This window comes from Clarias gariepinus, chromosome 10 (genome assembly GCF_024256425.1).
Source record: "Clarias gariepinus isolate MV-2021 ecotype Netherlands chromosome 10, CGAR_prim_01v2, whole genome shotgun sequence".
NCBI lineage: Eukaryota > Metazoa > Chordata > Actinopteri > Siluriformes > Clariidae > Clarias > Clarias gariepinus.
Window position 1 is genome coordinate 7,416,056 of NC_071109.1, and position 20,394 is coordinate 7,436,449.

The window sequence follows — 20,394 nt, forward strand, 5'->3', positions numbered from 1 at the left end:
GAGCAGTCCCCATTGCTTCAGGGCAGCAGGTTGACCTTAGGAGGTCTACTAGGCAACAAAGACAGGTCTCATGCATACTGTATGAAGGTAAGGACTTACAGATATACTAGCGCTAGGTCATTTAGTGCTTATGAAACTGACGTTAGTAATGTATGATAACCTTGTCTGTATGTGACCTTGTCCGTGGGTTAACCCTCATCTCATACCCCAAGTCTCCTTGGATAGGCTCCAGGCACCCGTGACCCTGTAGGCATGAAGTGGTATAAAGGATGAATGAATACTATGAACTAGCTTGTTTTGGGGACATGGAAGAAAAAGAGAGAATTTAGAAGAAACCCACACCAACATGGGGAACTATAACAAGACTATAACCTTGGATCATGATCAGACCAGGGCCTCCAAAGCAGGAAGGTACAATACAGTAATTGGTCCATTGTGTCACCCTTCCACCAGGAAGAATTCCATAGCTGTTAATTGGTATATATAGAAATTTTCACAAACTGAATTATGTATGTATTGTTCCATGATGGAGTGGTGTCCAATCCTGCATGAATTCCCACCTCACAAACCAGCTCTGGATCTCCCACAACCCCAACCTGGAAAAAGGGGCTACTGGAGATAAATGAATGAATGAAAAAGCAACTTGTTCGCGAAATGGTTATAAACTGTTCAAAGTTTTTTTTTTCTTACATTGTTTATCTGAAATCCAGTGAGATCACTTCAGCTTGTTATGAAATTAACACCCGCCCACTTTCCAAATGCGTTAATTTAACAACCATTCTGGCAGGTCATCCTTCAATGTTGCCAATCTGGGAAAAAAGTGTAATACACCGTCTATCCTTACATGTAACAGAAGGCTGTAGAACATCTCATGTCCATAACACATTTTTTTTCCCACTCAGCTTGACTGATTGTGATTTATATACACTTCTACATATAATACACTTTATAGAGTATACAATCTATTCTGACCTTCTAAAGCTAGCACAATGTTGTGACATCCATTAGGTATAAAAAGAAAAAGTCAAAACTCGATGTACAGGCTAAACACATTGCAATGAGAGGGCAAAGGAAGAAATGACGGAAATAAGCCACATTTCTTCACAGAAATATAGCAGAGAGATATAGTCAGGTTAATATCAGACTACCAAGCTATTGTTTTACCAAGACTGGAGACAGTAGGGTATTGAAACAAGGTAGATAAATAGGAGATATGAATCAAGGTGGACAAATCTGAGAGTCAAGGGAATAAAATGAAGCGTGTTTTTTGAGGTAGGAGGAATGGTGTGCCCCTTTCTCCCATGCCAGTCGCAGCAACACTAGCCAATCGTGTGCTCATGTATGCAAAAGTGGAGAGAGCACTCTATATGAGGAGCAACTTTTAAAATCTGGGGTGACAAAACTAAGTAACAAGGTTAAAGCTTTAAGCACTGTTCATAATAATTTTGCATATTTTCTTAAAAAACTAACATGTCCTTTGTACAGTCCTGTGCATTTATTTCCTTGGACTCCTCTTACATTTTATTTAATTTTTCTACATCTCCTATTTACATTTTATATAATCTTTAATTATGTGTCACATTCTTAGGCATACAAGTTGTATGAAGGAATGACAAAAAAAAAAAAAAAACCTTGGCTTGACAGTATAAAAAAATGCTGGACAAATGGCCAGATGCCTCATTATGGAACAAACTGTGTGGGAAGAGAGTGACGCTGGTCTATTCTTCACAGATTGTGGATAGCATGACTGCATATTACAACTTTATGCTAAAGAGGATTCAATAGAAATCCCAAACTAATCCCACCTGCTCCTAAAGAAATTATTGCTAATTAATCCCACCTGCTCCCAAAGAAATTATAATTAATCCCACCTGCTCCCAAAGAAATAATAACTAATCCCACCTGCTCCCAAAGAAATAATAACTAATCCCACCTGCTCCCAAAGAAATAATAACTAATCCCACCTGCTCCCAAAGAAATAATAACTAATCCCACCTGCTCCCAAAGAAATAATAACTAATCCCACATGCACCCAAAGAAATAATAACTAATCCCACATGCTCCCAAAGAAATTATTGCTAATTAATCCCACCTGCTCCCAAAGAAATAATAACTAATCCCACCTGCTCCCAAAGAAATAATAACTAATCCCACATGCTCCCAAAGAAATTATTGCTAATTAATCCCACCTGCTCCCAAAGAAATAACAACTAATCCCACCTGCTCCCAAAGAAATAATAACTAATCCCACCTGCTCCCAAAGAAATAATAACTAATCCCACCTGCTCCCAAAGAAATTATTGCTAATTAATCCCACCTGCTCCCAAAGAAATAATATCTAATCCCACCTGCTCCCCCAAAAAACATTTACCAATCCCATATGCTCCCAAAGAAAGGCCAATAAATTCCACCTACTCCCAAAGAAAAAAGATCTAATCCCACCTGCTTCCAAAAAAATGTTAAATAACCCTATCTGCTCACAGAGAAATGGTCACTAATCCCACAAATAGTTACTAATCCCATCCACCTCCAAAGAAATGCCAACTAGTCGCATCTGCTCCCAAAGAAATGTTAACTAATCCCCCCATCCCAAAGAAATGCTAACCCATCCTACATGTTCCCAGGGAAATGCTAACTCATCCCACCTGCTCACAAAGTCATTTTAACTAATCCCAACCACCTCAAAAATGCCAACTAATCCCATCTGCCCTACCCCCCGAAAATGCTTAATAATCCTACCTGCTCCTAAAGAAATGTTAACAAACTCCACTTGCTCCCAATTAAAAAGTTGAATTAATCCCACCTACTCTCTTAGAAATGCTGAGGAAATTTACAGACTCCTGTTTTCTCTGGAGAGATTTTTATTCAGCCACATCAATTCTTTAAGGCATTAAAATAGTCCCATCTGAACGTAAAGGAATTATCACTAATCCTGCTTGCTTCCAAAGGAATTTTTATGTAATCCTGTCCATTGTCAAAAGATATTTAACTAATCCCACCTGCTTGTGAAGGATATTTAACCAATCATGCACACTTCTGATGGAATTTTAACTAACCTGTGCATTTTCCGGAGAAAATCTACATATTTTTCCTCATTTTATGTAGGTATTTTTGAGCAAGGCCACTTGAGTTGGTTCAGAGTTCAGGTACTTTAATTCTTTTTATTCTTTTTATTTTTTTTACACATTTAGTTGTTCATGTGTCAAATTCTTTTGATATTTCATAAGGACCTTCTGTACCATACAGTATGTACCCTTTTGTATCTTACTATTGGCTGTACCTCTCTAAGTAATTATGTGTATAAGGAAGCACGGATGCTTAGTGTTAGCACTGTCACCTTGCACCTCCAGGTTCTGAGTTTGAAACTCACGTTGGGTCTGTATGCATGAAGTTTGCATGCTCTTCAGTTTCCCCCCACATATCAAAAAACTTGCAGATTAGACTCATTGGCATTTCCAAATTGCATTGAGGTAGGTAAATGTGTGTGTGAATGTTGACCAAATAGTTAATACAATAGTCACCATTGGACTACAAAGGTTTCTAGATAAATGGATGGATGGATATACACACAGCGTTCAATTCCTGCCTTGTGTCTGGTTTCCTTCCATAGTCCAAAGACAGGAGTTTCCAAATTGCCCATATTGTGTGAATAACAATCAGGATCGAGTTGGCACCCCGGCCCCTTAAGTAACAACCATAGAAACAATGGATATATCTTCAAGGTAAGTAGTATCAATCACCCGATGTGAAATATAAATATATAAGTTTCATCATGTTATGCATTCATAAATGTTTGTGGTTTATTTTTTTATTTTTTGTACTACTCTATGTGGCTTAAATTGCAAGTGTTTTTAAATTTGAATGGGTTTTGACAATGCACCTGACAATATTGTTCTTGCAAAAAATTAATTCCATATATAACTCATATGCATGTGGCCTTTCTTTATCCCAAGTTTTATTAAAAGTGTGCCCTACTCCTGAATATGTATTATAAAGGAGCTGTACAAAAGCATACGTGTTGGTGATTGTCTCTGATTTCTCGGCCTTGCTTCAGTCCTCAGGGGCAAGTTCATTTTCTTTTGAATTACTCACAAGCACTTCAGGTGCCACACTTTACACTAAACTTACGCTTTGTTCTACAAACCATAGCCTTGTTAACAACATGTGAATTATTTTTGCCTCTTCAAAAGCCAAAGGTGTTTTTTTCCCCCCCGAAAAAAAGCGTAGTTTTATTCGGTTATGTAAACAACTTGTTTGAAAAGAGGACAATGTATTACAATTAGTGAATTAGTTGTTGATGGTGTTTGGAGAGCAGCAGACAGGCTCACTGAGTCACCGTGATGGCCCGGGCTTTGAAAGTGGCCCACTGGAGGTAATGAATTCAGATTGGCCCTGAGTGTACCCTTCAGCTAGCATTAATGCGAGGCGAGGGGTTGTCGCCTGGGCTTGTCACTGAGAGACAGAGATGTATGAGGCCTGGAGATATAACTCAGTCTGGCAGAAAATTATTCAATTATGCCTCTGATGCTTATGAATGTGACGATGCCTGTCTCAGGTCAGGTGACGGGAGGCAGACAGTGTAATAAGATGTGCATGTTGGAATTGGCCCCCGCGCTGTGTGTTTCCAGGCATTGGGGTGTTTGCAAGAGAGAATTTGTTTAAGCAGCTGCCATGATTTAGCATGTGTTCAACGTCGTGTAGCTTTCTTTAAGTCAAATTGTCTCCTGGATACCGACACCTGGATACTCAGGATTTGTTATTAAGAATTATGGCATGATAACTCAGTGCCTAAATGTTGAAGGTACAATAAAGTAACGAGGTAAAAGGGTTTAATTTCAAGATCATAAAATATTTAACTAACATGTTCCTTATAATTGTAAAAAATAATTTGTCTTTTGATGAATATAACAGTTTAGTGAAAGATTATTTGATACAATGAGTGGCACAGTGACATAGTGGTTAGCACTGTGGCGTTGCACTTCCAGGGTCACGGGTTCGATTCCTGCATTGGGTCTGTGTGTGTGGAGTTTGCATGTTCTCTGTGTGCTTGGTGGGTTTCCTCAGGGTAGTCTGGTTTCTTCACATAGTACAAAGACATGCAGATTAGGCTAATTGACATTTCCAAATTCCTCATAGTGTGTAAGTTTGTGTGTGCTTGTGTACCCTGTGATGAATTGGCATCTCATTTAGAGTGTACAGTACCTGCCTAGCACCCAAAGTCCCCTTGTATTAGCCCCAGGCCTCGCGTGACCCTGCACAGGATAAGCAGTTCAAACCTAAGTTGGGACTTAATTGTCCATGATAACAAAAATTGCTAACTTTATTAGAAGGGATCACGTTTTTAAAATGTACAAACTTTGGTAATTAATGCATGTCATACTGGTGGAGGAAATGGGACTAGGCTGCCATTTGTATTCATCCCCATGACCATTATCATATATCAAAATGTTCAGCAGGGTCTCCTGAGAGCAGAGAGTGCAAAATGCACTGTTCTTAAGCTACAAGGATTCGACTCGTACCCATGCCGTCCCACTTTGCTCCCGTGACTTATATCTCGCTCATTTTTGGTCCAATTGAAAAACAAGATGTCACATCAAAGAGCTCGAAAACCCCTACTACTTTCTGTAATGTCATGTCAACACCAACAATAATTCACCCTATTCTCTTCTTCTTTGTCTTTCGGCTGTTCCCTTTCAGGGGTCGCCACAGCGAATCACCTGCCTCCATATAACCCCATCCTCTGCATTCTCTTTTCTCACACCAACCAACCTTATGTCCTCTCTCACTGCATCCATAAATCTCCTCTTTGGTCTTTCTCTGGACCTCCTGCCTGGCAGTTCCAACCTCAGCATCCTTCTACCGATATATTCACAATCTCTCCTCTGAACATGTCCAAACCACCTCAATCTGGCCTCTCTGACTTTATCTCCAAAACATCTAACATGGGTTGTCCCTCTGATGAACTCATTCTTGATCCTATCCATCCTTGTCACTCCCAAAGAGAACCTCAACATCTTCAGCTCTGCTACCTCCAACTCTGCCTCCTGTCTTTTCTGTCTCTAAGCCGTAGAGCATCGCTAATCTAACCACTGTCCTGTACACCTTTCCTTTTATTCTCACTGATACTCTTTTATCGCACAACACACCTGACACTTTTCTCCACCTGTTCCAACCTGCCTGTACCCGCCTCTTCACTTGCTTTCCACACTCTTCGTTGCTCTGGACCGTTGACCCTAAGTACTTAAAGTCCTGCACCTTCTTTACCTCTGCTCCCTGTATCCTCACCATTCCTCTTGGGTTCCTCTCATTTACACACATGTATTCCATCTTACTGCGGCTCACCTTCATTCCTCTGCTTTCCAGAGCATACCTCCACCTCTCCAAATTTTCTTCCACCTGTTCCCTGCTCTCGCTACAAAGCACAATGTCATCTGCAAACATCATAGTCCATGGAGACTCCTGTCTAACCTCATCTGTCATCCTGTCCATCACCAGAGCAAACAAAAAGGGGCTTAGAGCCGATCCTTGATGCAGACCCACCTCCACCTTGAACTCTTCTGTCACACCTACAGCACATCTCACCACTGTCTTACAGCTTTTATACATGTCCTGCACCACTCTAACATACTTCTCTGCCACTCCAGACTAGTTCACCCTATTACCTTACAAAAATAAAAATCAGCACAAAAATCACTCCATAGACTTTAATGAAACACTTGAGATTTGACATACTGCACAATTAAAGCCTTCTCTCTCAAACCAATCGAACTAAAGCTCTTGCACTTATGGTTCCTCTGATATAATTAAAAAAGTGAAAGCTGGCTACCTTCTCTGCATCTGTGAGTTTGGCCTTGCCCCACTTGGGGGAGGGGCAGCTGCAACGAGTGGACCAAGCCACACACCCTTCACACAATGTTCCTCGCCAGGAATTGTGGTTCTCAGAGATATGGCCTTCTTTAAATATATTTGCACTATTTAAATATTTCCCTGCTAAGAGTAAAAATCATCACCGTACTGTGCCTGAAATCTTCTGTAAATGTCAATTGGTTTTGCGCCTTCATTCTTGAGTAAGTTTATCACAAGTCCCGGTTTGACTTGTATACCTTGTGTTGTTAACACACCAAGGTAAATTATTTTTACAACGATAATGCATCCTGAATTGTTTTATTGTTTATTGTAATGTTTTATGTGTAAAAAAAAAAAATTCCTGAAGATATTGTAATTAGACCGCCCAAAAAAAGAGGCTTAAAACCCTCAAGAAATTAGTTCCCGCTGTAATCTAATTACGGATCCTCTAAAACCTGGAGCCAGTCAAGTAGGACCGATGGACAGCTACACCTTAGTCCCCATGTCCTACAGGGGCTCATTGGTAGACTTCACTGCCTCTCAGGAGGCAAAATGATACACTGCAGATGCACACTCTGAGTAAAAGGGGGAGAACTCATTCGGCATGTGAGACGAATGCGTCTGTACGCGAGGCTCCTCAGATCTTTTCCGTGTCAGCGAGAGCACGCACTCAGTGTAATAAATGGGACAGCTCGTGACGAGTGCGTTAATTCTAAGAGATTTGCAAGAAGTCTCCGAGCATCCCTTTGTAGATGAAAGACTTCCACTGTTTTTGTCAATGGCCTCCAGCTATCTGAATTAAACATTGATTTTATCAGGACTCTAGCGGCAGTTGAGTCAGTGTGCTGAAAAAGAGAGAGAGAGAGAGAGAGAGAGAGAGAGAACACATGTTGCGCAGTGGGAAATAAAGGCAGAATGATGAATTCAGAGATGAATTCGGAGCCAGGCAATTAGGAGAGGAAGAGAATAAAGTTGTTAAGAGTGTTTGTGTCTTTGCATCTCTGAGAAAACACGGCAAAAGTTTTTATCTTGGAACACCTGACATTTTCTTTCACGCCAACTTTTGAGGGATTTGTTCCTAGCAGATCTGATTAAAAAGTCTTCTCTGAGGTCATGCGAAATGAATAGCAGCGACACCAGAACCTTTAAAATCGTGACCTACTTACAAACTTTAAACCTTTCCTTGTTGTGCGTGATAATAAAAATAACATGACACTCATGCGCAAATAAAGTGAATTTAACTTCTGATAGTTTCACACAATTCTTTGTCTGTTGGGTTGTTGGGTTTGTGCATTCAGAAGAGCTGTAGGGAAAATAGAAATACTCGATGGTAACCTCACTTTATACACACACTGAGGGTGTAAGAGTGTAGCATAAGGGCAATGTTTTTATCTGTAGCTGTCAATTTGTTTCAAGTATTTGGAAATAAACTCAAATAGGGTGTGGCCATAAAAAAGACCCTAACACTATGTCCTGAAAAAAGGCCAATTTTGTGAACCTAAAGTGATAGTTCATCTAAATTTGAAATGTTGAGACTCCCAATGAATGGGTGTTGGGGAAATAATGGCACATACTGTATAACTTGGCAGATATACAGTAAATGGTGGATATACTGTAAATGGTGGATATAACGCCATGGGTGTTTCAAAATGGTGGTGTGTGTCAAACAGTCATCGTGTATGTAAAATTTCTATAAAACTCAGAAGGCAAGTTCTTGTGTCTAATGAATAAAGACAGGGACTCAAATAAGTGCCCCCCCCAAAAAAAACATTTTTATAAACTGCAAAAACTGGCGTCAAACTGGGACTTGTGGTGTAATTTCTTGTGAATGAAGGCATAAAAGCGATAAAAAAGCAAATGACATTTACAAAAAGACATCAAGCACAGTACTGTGTGTGATGAGAATGTGATGAGCATTTAAACGGTGCAAATGCTTTAAATAATGACGATCCCAGCCGAGGTGGCTTGGAGTCCACTGTGAACATTCAGTGGGTGGAACGCCTGATCCATGAAAATCTATGGATAACTTTTCGCCAACTTGTGGAACTTGTGGTCTGTCTGTACACACCATCATTCACCAACACCACTTGCACATTACAGGAACTACACTGAGACTTATTACTATAAGCCCTGTACAGTCCTGACCTCGCTCCAAGGCGTTTTCACATTTCACGGTCAAAAGGGGTTCCTGGGAGGCCAGTGTTTCAGACGTGCAGCAGGAAGTCTGATCATGGCTCGGGCACATAGGGAAAACTTTCCTCCTTTATGGTATCTAAGCACTCATGAACCTCAGGGATAGATGCATTAGTGTAGCAGGAGATTATATAAAGAAATATACTCTCATGGCTGTGTTCTGTTATTCTGCACAATGAAACGTCCCGGGTTTGACTTAAAGAACTTTTGTATATTCGAGCTTTCATTAATGGGTGATAAATTGAAAACTAGAACCTATTTTTTATAGTTAATTTAATTTCCCAAAATAGAAACAAATCCGGGCGGCACGGTGGTGTAGTGGTTAGCACTGTCGCCTTGCACCTCCATGGTCCGGGTTCAATTCCCGGCCGGGCTCGATTCCCGTCTCTGTGTGCATGGAGTTTGCATGTTCTCCAAGTGCTTGGTGGGTTTCCTCCGGGTACTCCAGTTTCCTCCCACATTCCAAAGACATGTAGGTAAGGTTAACTGACGTTCCCAAAATGCCTGTAGTGTGTGAGTGTGTGTGTGTGACCTGCGATGGAGTGGCACCTTGTCCAGGGTGTACCCTGTCTCATGCCCTAAGCCTCCTGGGATAGGCTCCAGGCTCCAGGCTCCAGGCCCCCTGCGACTCTGAATAGAGGATAAAGCGGTATAGAAGATGAGTGAGTGAGTGAGAAACAAATCTAACACCTAAATTAAACCATATTAAATATTAATCTACTGTACAGTCTGGGCTGGAAAGAAATCAGCCCCAGCTTTGCATCTGCATACATTTCTGTGTCTGCTTCTTAAGGCCGTCTGTGATGCTGTTGTGTTTGCTTCCAGTAAATCTGTTAACAGAAAATAATCTGAGATGGGTGGCAGGAATTAAATTTACATCTTGTTATCTTTTCTGTTCTTCTCATGTATTCCATTTGTTACCAATTAGTACAATTAACTTTTTTTTTCATCAGTATTAATTGCTTTGGATATAAATAAAATCTAAATATATTTTACAGGATGGCGTATGCTGTTTACGTGTATCTGAGATGTACAGTAGTGCCATAATCCATACAACTGCCATCACAAACTCTTTTTACCATTATATATATATATAAATGAGGTGATTAATTAGATATAATTAGGACCAACTGTTTGACGCAGGAGTTTGGACAAATATTTACTCAGGCAACATTTTTTATGTTCAGTTTATGCGAGTCTAAAATATTTTAGTCGCAGATTAAAGTCAGAAAAACAAACCCGTTGAATTTATTGTTTTTCTAGGAGGACAATAAGCCTCCTACCATCGTTCTCCTTACATCTTTCCGAAGCAAATCCACCACCATCCCTTGGCCCCGTTCTGGCAGTGTTCGTTTTCACGCACCTACGTACTGTACAGGCCCTTTCATGTGGGTCAAGAATAAATAATTAAACTGCATTTTCTTTTTTCTGTCATCTTCTCTTTTCCCCTCCATCGCCGCTTTCCTTGTGTGAAGCATAACAGTGAATATGAGTCATGTAATTGAGGAAAAAAAAAAAAAAAAAAAAACAAGTGGAAACCATGGTTCAAATGGGTAGCTAAGTTTGGAAGCGGCTTATATAAGCTGTCAGTGTTTGGTGTAGGCAAATGTGAGAGGAGAGGTAAAAGAGAGAGGGATGGTGACAGATGAGAGAGGAGGATCTGATGAAAGAGAAGAAAGGAACATGGTAAAACTTTGGCGCAGGAAACGCAGGAGCTAAAAAACCAGGCAAAAAGATGCGTCGAAGTTGAGGATAAATGGAGTAGGGATGGAGAGAAGGAGAAAGGTGGTGGAGGACCACTCTCTCTCTCTCTCTCTTTCTCACACACACACACACACATACATACACGGCAGCTTTCATTAAACACAGTCATCTTTTGGTAATAAGCACTTGAAGACTGATCTCTCTCTCTGCTTCCCTCAGGTGCTGCATTACCATAATGGCTTCTTGCTACAGCTCCAGTATTAGAACATGGAGGCATATTCCAAACCTAAACGCAATGCAACTTGTAATGCACATTATGCCGGCTCGACACATTAGATGTCATTACCAGAGCGGCGGCAGACAGCGTTCGGTCATTATCTGCTAAAGTGTTCCACAGGGAGGCGGGTAGACGAGGAAAAAAAAAAAGAAAAAAAAATCTGCAGAGAAAAGACACAAAGAGTTCAAAAATAGCCTGTTTTTCCCCTTTTTCACTCGAAGTCGATCATTAAGCCGCTTTGAAAGTAACGATTATTGGCGGACCATGCACACGTGACCTTATTGCATATTTGTTCTCATTTGCTTAACCGCTCGCTGGCTTCTCGAAGAACATACTCGTATTAATAGCAAACAACATATTAATTAAAGATAACGGCTACGGTGGGATTAAGGGAATGAATATGTGCAACCTTTGCAGTATCGGAAGCCCTGCTGACATTACTAATCAAAAATAGTCCCTGTACTGTTGTAACTGTGTGTGTGTGCGTGTGTGTGTGTGTGTTTTATTTATTTTTTTAAGAAGGGGTGTGTGTGTGTGTGTGTGTGTGCACTGTGTTAATTTGCTTTCCGGATGACTCATAACGTGAGCGCGGCATGAGGATGGTCCCTGTTGCCTTTATGAATAAGAGAAGCAAATACAGTGCAAAAAAAATAAATAATCATTTTTCAGATTCAGGAATTGTGGATAAGTGCGAATATTTGATCATTCTGTCTAAGCGTTCCAAGGCAATCCATCTCCTTTTAGTAAAGAAAGGAACGGATTAGTTATTACAAACCCATAATAACAAACACAGTCTCATAGACAGAGCGCAGACGGACAGCCAGTATACAGTATAGTGCATAGAACACCCGAAACATGCGCTTAGCATGCTATTTCAGGCGATCCAGAGGTCTCTATACGATGAGCGCAGAAGGGACCGGTTGTCACCTCGGCAGCGTCACCGGTCGCGCAGAGCTGGCTAACGCAGTTATGAAAGATTTATGACAGCACCAATGCAGCTAAAGCTCCTATTTTTGTTGTTTTTCACCGTCATTTGTGGGACAACATTAGGGACTTGAGAAACAGGATGCAAGAAACCACATCCATCATGAATGCGTATGTTTGAAATGTGCATTAGCACAGCAGTTGCTATAAGTGAAATCTCATAAGGGAATGCCCTCATGATATATTAGCTTTAAAATTTGTCATCGCATTTTGAAAGCGAATGAAAACACACGACGCGGGAAAGTAAACTTTTTTTTTTTCGTCCAATTTGCTGTCGTGCCGTCGCTCTATGTAGTGTTTAAAACAAAGTTCTGAATGGAAGAGAACAGGCCTGTGTGTGTGTGTGTGTGTCCGTAAGCATAGCTGCAGGCAACACACCCCGATCTGTTCAGCAGTACGGGTGGAAAGCTACCTGAGCGCCCCATAAGACCTCTTTTCACTTTTCAACCCCTTTCCAGTCATCCCTTCATCACTCTTTTCTAGCACCGAGTTTAAACTCCCAGTGCCACGGTGAAGTTTAAGCCTGAAGTCCCTTAACTGTCACATAGCATCTCTGCCCTGTTCTCTAGGTTTCAGAAATCTTGATCTGAAAAAAAAAAAGTTAGACTGTCAGTTTGTCTGGATGTGAGTCATTTTTTTATATATATATATCTACCCGGTAACTGACAAATATGCAAGACTTGCAAATTGAAAATGTTCCTCCGTCCTACTGCAATGGCAAATAGCTAGCCAGATAGTTCACTTAAGTGGTTAAACTTAGTAACCTAGCTTGTGCAAAGGTCCATGACCATGGAGGTAGCCAGAAGTAAGCAGCACCATCCTAGCTTAAAAAAATAATAACGTCACACCCAATACTGCATCTTCAGGCATTTAGTAGCTCAATGGTAGGATTCTCGATTACCTTAAGGAAGGCCAGGGTTTCAATTTTTCAGCCATTGGATGCAGTGCTGGTGCTAAGCCCGGATGAAATAAGAGGGTTGTGTCAGGAAGAAGGTCCAGTGTGTGCGAATCGGAGGGTCTGCTGTGTATGTAGCGACCCCTCGATGGGAGCAGTCAAAAGCCAAACAACATCATCATCATCTTTTATTTTATAACTGTGTATCAGCAAGAATTGTTTAGCTAATAAACACCAAACTCAACTGTGCAATAAACTTTGTTTAAACTGTCCTTTTTTTTTGTTGTTTAAGAAATTACACTGGATTTCGTCAGTTCATTATAAGCTATTACTGTATAGTGATTATAATATAGCTTATAGTGGCCTTGCACCTCCAGGATCAAGGGTTCGATCCCTGCCTCAGGTCTGTGTGCATGGGGTTTGTACTGTAGCTTGCTTGGTGGGTTTCTTTCTGAGACTTTCACAGTGCAAAGACATGCAGATTAAGTCATTTGGATCTTTGCCACACCCTTTGCCACTCTGTACACCCTGCAATGTCCAAGATGTTGCCCCGCCTCAAGTCTCCTGGGATAGGATCCAGGTCCCCCGTGACCCTGTATGATGTACAGTAAGCGGTATAGAAGATGAATGAATGAATCCTAGGCAGCAAACAGCTGTTTACTGTATGTATTTGATAAACATCACAAAACATCATTTGTCATTGTGTATCCAATGACAGATCAAAACAATTATCCAGTATCCCACGTTTCCAAGTATTTCCTGACAGAAGTGGAACCTCATGTGGTCTAATGTTGTTTTAGCAAAGCTGCCTCAGGTCTTAATGTGCTGTAGATTGTGAAATGCTTTTCTGCTTACCACGGTTGTAATGAGCGGTTGTTTAAATTAGTGGATCCTTTCTGTCAGCTTGAACATAATGTTCCAGAAGATCAGCAGTTTATAAAGTACTTAAAAGAGCCTCACTGGCATTAACAGCCAACCACAGTCACAGTCATGAATAGTCACATGTTTAGCAGCACAACTCACTCAGTCACTCAGTTACTTACTCATCGTCTATACCGCTGTATCCTGTATTCAGGGTTGTGTGTGTGTGTGTGTGTGTGTATGGCTGGAGCCCATCCCATAGACAGAGTGTACCTTGCCTCATGCTCAACTTAGGACATGAGGCAGGGTACACTCTGGATGGGGTGCCAATTCACCGCAGGGTACATGAACACACACACACATATACACACACCATAGGCAATTGTAAACTCCATGCACATAGACCAGAGGCGGAAATCGAACCCTTGATCCAATAATCACTAAGCCACCGTGCCTGACTGGCCGAAACTTACCCTCTTAAATTCTGTGAAAGCAGTAAGGGGGTACTTGGTATTGCCTGCATGTTTTTTTTTTATTGGTTTCATTTTTGTTAAAATAATGGTACAGGGAAAAAAAGGTAAATCTTGTTATTCCTACACTATGAGGTTGTATTTGCTTAATGTTGAGACATGCTACGGTCAGATGATTTTTATTACACACAAAAACACATAAAATAAAAAGAGGGAGTACTAACTTTTGAGCATGGCTGTACAGTAGTATGCGACATGAAATACCCAACTCATCGCCTCGCCTGCTACCCGATCAGCTTTGTCTATGTGAAATTAAATATGTATCGCGTGATGAAAAGTACTCATTGTTTTGCAGGATCGTTAGGAGCACCTTTCTGTAGCCGAGCCTGATGTCAGAGGAATGTGAGAGCCAAGAATACAGTAAGATATATGATTGCATTGTAATCTCGCACATTCTCGATTCAGAGCTGCAACAGGAAATGTGATGGTTAATTGTATATTTCAAAAGCTGTAATTGCTTTAATTCCCTGTAATTAATCAGTAATTGCGGCAAGAGTGCTTTTCAAGGGTCTGCTCGAGTTGCTCGAGACCTTTTCAATATGTAGAGCGTGAATATAGATGAGAGAGAAAGAGAGAGAGAGAGAGAGAGAAAAGTAGAGAGTGAGGGAGGGTGGATGAGAACGTATCTCTTCTATATTTAGTGAACCTTGGCACCATAGAGCACAATGTATCTTTTAAACATTCATCACTGTTTCATATGCAAACAGGAACACACAAGAATGAAACTTTGTCTGAAGCATCTTTCCTTAGTTTTTTTTTCTTTTCTTTTTTTTTTAGAGAAAGAGAGATTCTGGTAGTTGTGGAACATCTGCTAACCTGCTCGCTGAACCTCCACCGAAATCTTGTACCCCTTATCATCAATGCACCTCCTTCCTGATTTGGGGTTCCATCATGATAGCAGATGTTGAATAATTGCAGATCTAAAAACAGCAGTCGCACCTGGAGGAATCAGGGGTGTTAGAGTGGAAGAAGTAGGGAACGGCATGGACGTGGAGTCAGAGTCTGAGCACTTTCCCAGATTACTGCTTCTAACTTATTACATACAAATGATCTGCTTTGAAAAGTTTATTATTTCATTCAAGATGAGTCAGTTTTTATCGCTCACTTCAGGGGAGAGAACCAAAATAGTTTGCGACTTGTGCAGCTTTTTTTTTTTTTTTTCGTGCTGTGATATCATATTAAATAAAGAACAATATTATAATGGAATGCAATTACACTTCAAGTTTATTGAAGGGTTTTTAGAATTTGCATAAACATTTTATGGACCTGTGTCATTTATAGATAAAAGACATAATTAAATTCATGAGCGGTTTTATATAAGGTGTGTTCATGTCATACCAGGAATGAAGGCGTAAAACTGATTAACGTTTACAGAAGACTAGAAACACAGTCTGGTAAAAAGATTCTTAGTCGCATTTGAATGGTGCAAACTTTTTAAAGATGGCAGTACTGATGATCACAGAACCCACTGCAGCCGTTCCCGTGAACATTTAGCTAGTAGGACGTCTGTTTCTTGAAAATCAATGGAATAACTTGTCACCAACTTAACTTATTAAGCATAATGCAGATATAGCACTTCAAGAAGCAAGAAGTGCTTCAGAAGGCAAAGGCACTGAGTTACTGACCGGAACGTCAGTGGTTCGATCCCCAGCTCCACCAGGTTGCCACTGTTGGGCCCTTGAGCAAGGCCCCTAACCCCATCTGCTCCAGGGGCGCTGTATCATGGCTGACCCTGTGCTCTGACCCCAGTTACACTGAAATATGCAAAGAAATAATTTCACTGTATATGTGACAAATAAAGGTTTAACTCAACTTAACTCTAAATGGACTAGGAAATTTCTCGCTGCTGTCTATTTTTAAATATGTCACCTTAAACGTAACCTTTTTACGATCCAATCCAATGAACTCCAACAGTTGCCAAAAGTGTAGTAGGTGTTTTTTCCAAGGTTGTTTCATAAAACTCAAATACTCTTCATTTCTGTGGTTTAAAAACCATTTTCAAAACTAAGTTCCTGCATGAACTGTGATCCCGACTCTGTGTGAGTTCTGTCAATGATCATCAGCAGCAGATTGTAAAGTTTAGGTTTTGGCTTTTTACTCCTGTTTATTGGGTTTAAAATGAAGCATGAGCACAAAGTGCAGAATTTCATGTAGAATTTATAACTATATGGTTTGCCAAATATCATAGCGCTTTCTATACATTCTATCCAATTCAGGCGACCAAAGATCATTGGACAGCTGGAGGCTCAATTGTCTTATGTTTGTCATTATATTATTACATCATGCACAGTAACTGATCTACAATATAGTACTACTGTAGCTTTCTGGACTAAGAATGGAGATTGTCAGACAGTCCTTGAGAAAAGTCTTTAAACCTCATTTGTTACAGGATATATGTTTTCCTTGTTTACTTGGATAAAATAATTTGGAAAATGTAAGCCATGTACAGGTAGTCCCAATAACTGAAAGTAAAGTCATTGAGTATTTCAAGTTAGAAAGTAACATTCAAAATTATATGATTTAGACAGAAAACATCTGCTGCAATTTTGCTCCCATGTTCCCACTAAAACTGTGGCATAAAGATTGCAGCAACTTCAATAAAAAATCCATAAAATTTAATTCAAATTAATTTTATTCATATAGCTCTTTTAACAATGATCATTGTCCTAAAGCAGCTTTACAGAATTTTACAGTTTGTCCCTGATGAGCAAGCCGATGGAAAAACTCCACGAGATGACAATAGGAAGAAACCTTGAGAGGAACCAGACTCAACAGGAAACCCATCCTCGTTTGGGTGACTTTACTGTTTACATGGTCTCTGATCAGAGTAGAGGTGTGTTTCTATGCATGTGGAAAATGGTTCTGCCGGCTGTGAAGCCTTCAATCTGTGACAAATATAACAGAAGAAAATATTTTCCCACCCAAATTTGAGGTTAGTTTAAGCTTCCTACCTTTGCCAATAAATCTCACCTTTTGACTTAAGATTGGTTACAATAATTATGTCTCATCTATGACTGGTTAGATGCTTGACTATATATGAAATGGCAAGCCACTCAGTGTGCCTTTCTCCGCCAGAGCCCCAGTGAATGAAAGTCTGGAGAGACTTGTTCTCACAGAGTTCACCAATCAGGAATGGAAGCTAAGCTTACTTCCCAGAAACGCTTGACAAATATGCAGAGAAAGAATCAGATCAAGTGTTTACATGGTTAAGATTTTTGTATTGAATGGATTATGAAAGGTTTACACTCCCCTCCACCATTCATATTGAAAATTCATTCCAATTCTGACAATCCAATCCAGATCTGGACCGACATAGGCAGAAAGCAAACCTTATGATCAGGCCAGCGATCCTGCAGTTGTGAACTGGCAATGCCATTACTCACCAAATAAACATCCTGCTAAACTGAGCTGCTTTTTGGATTATGCCCTTTATATGACATTTACAAAGATAACACAGAGCCTTGTAATTATTAGTGTAAATGTTTTTAACCATAAAATTGGATTTATGCATCCAAGTCCTATCTGCTCCTGGACTATTGAGGATTCCTGTATGCTTGAACACATCATACATACTAAACTAAAGACAGAAAAGAACTGGTTGACATTGTAAGCGACAACAGCATGCCGTAGCCTACAATCAGTTCTGATGACTTTCAAAAGGACATCTGCAGTGGACTCCAAAAGCACTGAGAAAGAAGTGCAATTCAGCATTTTAATAACAAAAAATTGCTATACAACAATCGATATTTAGTATAAAGCCTTATTCTTCAAAACCTGCTGGATCTGCCTGGACACAGAAACAAAAAAGATGTCTGCAGAAATAATTAGTGACATCACTTATTTTGTGCACAGGGAGGACTATAATACATGGCATATGTTGTCTTAATATTTTTGCCACCTCTGTAATATAAACACTTTAATTACTTATAATACTAAACATAATTAAATAATCCCAACTAATAAAGTGGCTCCATTCCACTGTCTAGTGAGACCAATAAAGAATCTGTCCAGCAGGATTATGAGTCCACTATGCTAACACGACATGATGTACCGCTGGGGTCTATCCTAGAACTGTTTGTGTCATCTTTATTGGTCACATTGGAAATATGAGCTAAGTTGTGGCCTGGTTCTTAACATGCCTAAAAGATCGATCCTACCACATGGCTTTAAGAGGTTTAGTTTCACCACCACACAGTTTTACTGCTGAAGTCCCTCAGGGGTCAGTGTGTGGTCCAGACTTTTCCTCAGTGTATACTAAATAATTGGATTCAGTAATCAGCTCTTATGGCTACACTGATGAGAGCTTTACAATTTTTTTCCCTTTTATCTACCCATTTGGTGCATCTCTCTCAGCATCGACCATAATCTAAAACTTAACCTTTACAAGAACGTACTATTGCTGGACAAGTTCTTACCATCTGGTGGTGCGGATTGCTAGTGACACTACAACCTTAATTACAGAATATTATTAGCATGGTGCTAGAAAAAAAAAGCTATTCTTGCTGTTTCTTTTAAACCACAATTTAACACCATGAAACCTTCCAGTTTAACCAACTTCACTATTTCAAATTAGTGCCTAATATACTGTATGTTGGTTTGATGTTTGTTTGCCTCTGAGAAATTTCAGAAGAATGCATGGTAGAGGTTGCATTCTTCTATTCTTGAAATGATAGCAAGACTCGTTTGTTACTCTGTAACCTGAAACATATAAAAGTTTTTTTTTTTCATATACAATCCAAAGTAATTCAAAAAATCCAATCAACAGTGAGTAATGGAGTTTTAATGGAGCAGGACAGCTAACCTGGGGTATTGTTCAGCCTAAGAGCTAGCATTAGCCAGGATAAAATAACAAGAAATTATTGCATGCATTACCATTTACAGTATACTTCAGCAAATGAACCAAATGTCTGATTATTTTAGCGATATATGGATTACCATATGCATATTAACGTGAGCTAGCTAGCTAGCTAGCTAGTCTTTTTTTCTTCTTTTTTTGTGTGTGACTTTAGGTATTTGTTACAGAAATAAAATACACAATAAAAAGAAAACATCACATGAGATTTCAGGACTTCATAACTTCAGGGTAGTTAGCAAATTTTTAGTATCTTATAATGTAGCTAAACGGCTGGTCATTTGGCTGTAGGTTAGAAATTTTATTTTATAACTTAATAAGTTACAAATGCAAAAACTTTTTATACAAGTGTAGTTAATCCCACAAAAACCTGCATTTTTTGCTTGCTGGTCTTCCTTTATGAGTGATATGTCCAAAACTTGTGAAAGAGCTTCGCAGCACAATACCAATACATAGCTATTCAAGACTACATACTGTAGCTCTTCATCTTCTACACAACTTTAAGTTTCAGAATCCTCATTACTCTATTTATTTATATGCTATATATTCTGCTATATAGTATACTATATATGTAGAATGCCACTTCACTAAGTGTTTAAGTGTTCTCTATTTATAACTTTGTAATAATGTATTGGAAACCTATTTCCAGCAATCTCATTGGTTGTTTTCTTTGCTTTTGACAATCTATATAATCTCCAGCTACACTAATACACCTATCCCAGTATTACACCAGTGCTTCGATACCATCAAGGTACAAAGTTTTCTCCATGATTGGACATAGGAGCCTTCCATGTCAGAACATTTCTTTGTGTTGGTTGAAGAACCCAATGTGTACTTACCTTTACAGAAATCTGGTGAAATCCAGATTATCAAAATCAGACATTCCACTTGCTGAATGTTTACAGAAGTGACTGCACATAAGGCTTTCTTTACATTTACAATACATTTGGGGGACCTCCTTTTCCAAAGCAACTCACATTTTTATTTTGTTATTTTCTTCTGAGCAGTTGAGAGTTAAGGGTTAACTTAAGAGCCCAACAGTGGCAATTGGTGGTCCTGGGGTTGGAACCTGGGACTTTCTGATCAGTAGTTCAATGCCTTAAACACTGGGTTATTGTATATATATATATATATAGCTTATATATATATATATATATATATATATATATATATATATATATATATATATATATATATAATCATTAATCATTAATCACAGTATATATGTATGTGTGTATGTGTATGTATAATG

At 39.5% G+C, this 20,394-nt stretch overlaps 1 protein-coding gene across 1 annotated transcript in view; it reads left to right on the forward strand.

Annotated features, from left to right (window-relative positions):
* The window catches only part of reep2 (receptor accessory protein 2), an 88,779-nt gene extending 69,701 nt beyond the window's left edge, over positions 1-19,078 (forward strand). The window contains exon 9 of the transcript XR_008361281.1: positions 19,068-19,078. The gene's annotated coding sequence lies outside the window, so the exon portion shown is untranslated. The remainder of the gene's footprint in view (positions 1-19,067) is intronic.
* The last annotated feature ends 1,316 nt before the right edge of the window (positions 19,079-20,394 follow it).